Source organism: Chiloscyllium plagiosum, chromosome 5 (genome assembly GCF_004010195.1).
Source record: "Chiloscyllium plagiosum isolate BGI_BamShark_2017 chromosome 5, ASM401019v2, whole genome shotgun sequence".
Taxonomy (NCBI): domain Eukaryota; kingdom Metazoa; phylum Chordata; class Chondrichthyes; order Orectolobiformes; family Hemiscylliidae; genus Chiloscyllium; species Chiloscyllium plagiosum.
This window is the reverse complement of record NC_057714.1, coordinates 121028796-121034786: the sequence shown is the minus strand read 5'-3', so window position 1 is coordinate 121034786 and position 5991 is coordinate 121028796. Positions and strand designations below refer to the sequence as shown.

The window sequence follows — 5991 nt, the reverse complement described above, 5'->3', positions numbered from 1 at the left end:
GGGAGGAAACGGGAGCACCCGGAGGAAACCCACGCAGACACGGGGAGAATGTGCAAACTCCACACAGTCAGTTGCCTGAGGTGTCGACTCTCTTGCTCCTCCCGTGTTGTCTGACCTGCTGTGCTTCTCCAGCTCTGCAATTTATCAACTCCCTTCTTTCCTTCCCCAGCTTACCGCCCCTTTGTCTGTCCGACTTCTCTCTCTGACCTCCCTCATCACCTTCCCACCCTGTCCTTTTTGCCCACCCCAACCCAGCTCTATGTCATCAACAAGTGTGCCACCTTTTCTGAGCTGCTGTCGGTTCTGAAGGATGGCTGCCAGACTGGAAATATTAACTCTGTTTCTTCTCCAAAGAAGCCACCAAATCTGCTGCGTTTCTCCAGTGGTTTCTGTTTTTGTTTGTTTCTGATCTGCAGAATGTTTGTCCCTCCACATGGCTCTGCAATTCAATAATATCAAGCTAATCTGATTGTATTCTCAAAATTCACATTCCTGGCTACCCCTGTTAACCTTTCAACCCTCTTGGTTAACAGAGTCTAGGTTAGAGTGGTGCTGGAAAAGCACAGCAGGTCAGGCAGCATCTGAGGAGGAAATTTTCCTGCTCCTTGGATGCTGCCTGACCTGCTGTGCTTTTTCAGCACCACTCTAATCAAGACTCTGATCTCCAGCATCTGCAGTCCTCACTTTCACCTCTTGGTTAACAATCTATCTACCTCTATTTTAACAATTGTTGAAAAACTGTGTCCACCACCAATTTCAGGAAGTGTCCCCCAATAACTGAGAGGGGGGGAAATAATGTTCTCCTTGATTCGGTTTCAATTTCAGGCAACTCTGATTTTCATAGTGTTCTAGATCCTTTCACAAGAAGAAATTTTCTTTATTTAGTGGCAGCAAATCAGTAGGACAGCTGATGACACAGTAGAACCAAGTGCTGTCACCATGTGTGGAAACTCTGTGTGGCTTCAGGCAAGGGGAGACAGTAGCAGGTTCCTCTCCCCGTCGTTCCCCTCAGTGCCCTTCAACTGACACACTCTCATTTGTTTGGCTGAACTGGTCCTCACCTACAGTAATTTCTCCTTTGAATCCTCCCACTTCCTCCAGACCAAAGGGGTAACCATTGGCACCCGCATGGGCCCCAGCCATGTCTGCCTCTTCGGGTACATGGAACAGTCCATCTTCCTCAGGTACACAGGCACCATTCCCTACGTTTTCCTCTGCTACATTGATGACTGTAACAGTGTCACCTCGTGCTCCCATGAGGAGGTTGAACAGTTCATCAACTTTACTAATATGTTTCACCCTGACCTTAAGTTCAGCCGGACCATCTCGGACACCTCCTTTGCCTTCCTGGACCTCTCCATCTCCACTTCCAGCGACCGACTCAACAAGGACATCTACTTCAAACCCACCGACTCCCACAGCTACCTGGATTACACCTCCTCCCACCCTGCCTCCTGTAAAAACGCCATCCCTTACTCCCAATTCCTCTGCTTCTGCCGCATCTGCTCCCAGGAGGACCAATTCCACCACAGAACATCCCAGATGGCCTCCTTCTTCAAAGACCGCAACTTCCCCTCTCACGTGGTCGATGGTGCCCTCCAGCACATCTCATCCACTTCCTGCACCTCTGCTCTCTGACCCCAGCCCTCCCAACGCAACAAGGACAGAACCCTCCTGGTCCTCATCTTCCATCCCACCAATCTCTGGATACACTGCATTATCATCCGCCATTTTCACCAACTACAAACAGACCCCACCACCAGGGATACATTTCCCTATCAACGCACCGTAAAGACCATTCTCTCCATGGCTCTCTTGTCAGAACCACGCCTCATGATACCTTCCCCTACCACTGCAGGAATTGCAAAACCAGTGCCCACACCTACCCCTTTACCTCTGTCCAAGGCCCCAAAGGAGTCTTCCATATCCTCTGAGACTTACCTGCACTTTCACACATGTCATTTACTGTCCGTTGCTCCCAATGTGGTCTCCTCTACATTGGGGATACAGGATGCCAACCTTTGGAATGCTTCAGAGAACATCTCCGGGACACGAACGAAACAACCCCACCGGCCCATGGCTGAACACTTTAATTCTCTGTCTCACTCCCCCAAGGACATGCAGGTCCTGGGCCTCCTCCATTGCCAACCCCTTACTATCCGATGACTGGAGGAAAAGCACCTAATCTTCTGCCTTGGTACCCTCCATCCACATGGGATCAACGTGGATTTCACCAGTTTTCTGATCTTCCCCTCCTCCCAGATCCAAACCTTCCAACTCAGTACCGCCCTCTTGAATTGTCCCACCCGTCGATATTTCTTCCCACCTATCACCTTCACCCCCACCTTCATTAGCATATCGCATTCCCAGCTATCCCCTCCCTCCCCCCTCCCATTTATCTCTCAGCTCCCTTGGCCCACAAGCCTCATTCCTGATGAAGGGCTTATGCTCAAAATGTCGATTGGTAGTGTCTTGTGCGCTGTGTGCTGTTGCAGCCTCCTGAACAGGGAGCAGACTTTAAATCTCCGAGCCCCAGAGGAAAGGCATTTAATTGATTTTCCGAATAATCGATTACCCAAATGAAATAGTGCTCACCCATCACGTTTGGATAATCGAGTTTTCACTGTACACAGCAGAGCAAGAGTTATTGCTGGGGGAAAGGCAATTATGATGCGATTAGGCAAGATTTAGGATGCATAGGATTAGATTAGATTCCCTACAGTGTGGAAACAGGCCCTTTGGCCCAACAAGTCCACACCGACCCGCCGAAGTGTAACCCACCCCCCTCTGACTAATGCACCTAACAATTATGGACAATTTAGCATGGCAAATTCACCTGACTTGCAGTCTTTGGACTGTGGGAGGAAACCGGAGCACCCGGAGGAAACCCATGCAGACGCGGGAGAACTTGCACACTGACAGTCATCCGAGGTGGGAATTGAACCCGGGTCCCTTGCGCTGTGAGGCCGCAGTGCTCACCACTGAGCCACCGTGCCGCCCCGATGGGGCAGGAAACTCCAGGAGATGCGCTCAATTGAAATGTGGAGCTTATTCAAGGACCAGCTATTGTGGGTTCTTGATATGTGTGGACTGGTTAGGTAGGGAGGAAGTTGTTGAGTGCAGGAGCGGTGGTTTACTAAGGAAGTTGAATCTCTGTCAAGTGGAAGAAGAAAGCTTATGTTAGGATGAGATGTGAAGGCTCAGTTAGGACACTTGAGAGTTACAAGCTAGCCAGGAAAGACCTAAGGAGAGAGCAATGAAGAGCCAGGAGGGGACATGAAAAGTCGTTGGCGGTTAGGATCAGGGAAAGCCCTAAGGCTTTCTATAGATGTATCAGGAATAAAAGAATGACTAAAGTAAGATTAGGGCTAATCAAGGGCAGTAGTGGGAAGTTGTGCATGGAGTCAGAGGAGATTGGGGAAGTGGTAAATGAATATTTTTCGTCAGTATTGAAAATGTGGTGGAGGAGAATACTGAGATACAGGCTACTGGACTAGATAGGGTTAAGGTTCACAAGGATGTGGTGTTAGAAATTCTGGAAAGTGTAGAAATAGACAAGTCCCCTGGGCCAGATGGGATTTATCCTAGGATTCTCTGGGAAGGCAGGTGGAGATTGTCAAGCCTTTGGCTTTGATCTTTGTCGTCATTGACTACAGGAATAGTGCCAGAAGACCGGAGGATAGCAAATGTGGTTCCCTTGTTCAAGAAGGGAAGTGGAGACAACCCTGGTATTTATAGACCAGTGAGCCTTACTTCGGTTGTGGGTAAAAGGTTATAAGAGTCATTGACTACAGGAATAGTGCCAGAAGACCGGAGGATAGCAAATGTGGTTCCCTTGTTCAAGAAGGGAAGTAGAGACAACCCTGGTATTTATAGACCAGTGAGCCTTCCTTCGGTTGTGGGTAAAAGGTTATAAGAGATAAGATTTATAATCATCAAGAAAGGAGTAAGTTAGGGATAGTCAACACAGTTTTGTGAAGAGTAGGTCGTGCCTTACAAACCTTATTCTTTCAGAAGGTGACCAAAATAGATGGATGAGGGTAAAGTGGTTTATCATAATAAATGCAATGTATTCCATTTTTGTAAAACAAACAATGGTAGACTTGTACAGTTAAATGTAGGGCCCTGGGTAGTGATGCAGAACAGAGACCTTGGAGTTCAGGTACATAATTCTCTGAAATCTGCATCACAGTTAGACAGATGGCGTTTAGCATGTTTGTCTTCATTGGTCAGACTTGATGAGTAAAGGAGTTGGAGCGTCATGCTGAAGTTGTACAGGATATGGTGAGACTGCTTCTGGAGTACTGTATGCAGTAGCAGTTGCCCTGTTATAGGAAGGGAGAGGGTTCAGAAAACATTTCCCAAGATGTTCCTGGACCGGAGGGTTTGAGTCATTTGGATAAGACAATAGACAATAGGTGCAGGAGTAGGCCATTCTGTCCTTCGAGCCTGCACCACCATTCATTATGATCACGGCTGATCATCCTCAATCAGTATCCTGTTCCTGCTTTATTTCCATAACCCTTGATTCCACTATCCTTGAGAGCTCTATCCAACTCTTTCTTAATCGAATCCAGAGACTGGGCCTCCACTGCCCTCTGGGGCAGAGCATTCCACACACCCACCACTCTCTGGGTGAAGAAGTTTCTCCTCCTCTCTGTCCTAAATGGCCTAGCCCTTATTTAGCTGTGTCCTCTGGTTTGGACATTTTTTCACTGGAGCTTCGGAATTTGAGGGGTGACCTTGCAGAGGTTTATAAAGTCATGAGGAGCATCGATAAGGTGAATAGCAAAGGTCTCTTCCCCAGGGTGGGGAGTTCAAAACAATGGGGTGTATTTTTTAGGGTGAGAGAAGAAAGATTTTAAAAAGGACAAGGGGCAACATTTTTATACATAGGTTTGTGTGTGGAATGTACTGCCAGAGGAAGTGGTGGATGCAGGTACAATTACAACATTTAAAAGACATATTGATAAGTACATGAATAGGAAAGGTTTCTATGGGCCAAACACAGACAGGTGGGACTAGTTTAGTTTGGGAACCTGCTTGGCAGGACAAGTTGGAGTTCAGTCATCTCAGCTCCAGGACATCTCTGCAGGAGTTCCTCAGGGTAGTGACCTAGGCCCAACCATCTTCAGTTGCTTCATCAATCATCTTCCTTCCATCTATGAAGTGGCATGATGTCTCAGTGGTTAGCACTGCTGCCTCACAGCAGCAGGGACCTGGGTGCGATTCCACCCTTGGGTGACTGTCTGTCTCGGTTGAATTTGCACAGACTGCCCATGTCTGCGTGGGTTTCCTCCCATAGTCCAAATGTGCAGGTTAGGTGGATTGGCCATGCTAAGTTGCTCATAGTGTTGGTGTGGATTCGATGGGTCAAATGGGCACGCTTCCACAATGTAGGAATTCTAATTTATGGCTTTCTTTCTGATTTCCAGCATCTGTGGTTCTTTCAGTTTTTTTTAGTTGTAACATCAGTTGCCTTGGTGTCAGGATGGGAGACCATAAGATATAGGAACAGAATTTGATCATTCAGCCCATTGAGTCTGCTCCTCCATTGGATCGTGGCTGATATGTTTCTCGAACCCATTCTCCTGCCTTCTCTCCTTAACCTTTGAATCATAAACCTATCTATCTTTGTCTTAAATACACTCAGTGACTTGGCCTCCACAGCCCTCTGTTGCAACAAAATCCCACAGATTAACCACCCTCAGGCTGAAGAAATTCCTTCTCATTTCAATTTGAAAGTGTTGTTGCTTCACTCTGAAACTATGCCCTTGGCACCTAGCCTGTCCTATGAGTGGAAACATTTTCTCTGGGCCTCTTGGTATTCTGTACGTTTCAGTCAGATTTCTCCTCAGAGCTGAAAAATGAGTTGCTGGAAAAGCGCAGCAGGTCAGGCAGCATCCAAGGAGCAGGAGAATCGACATTTCGGGCATAAGCCCTTCTTCAGGAATGAAGAAGGTGTGCCAAGCAGGCTAAGATAAAAGGTAG

General features: G+C 47.5%; 1 protein-coding gene across 1 annotated transcript in view; it reads left to right on the top strand.

Annotated features, from left to right (window-relative positions):
* Positions 1 to 5991, top strand: part of cfap20 (cilia and flagella associated protein 20) — a 27349-nt gene that overhangs the window by 978 nt on the left and 20380 nt on the right. The window lies entirely within an intron of this gene.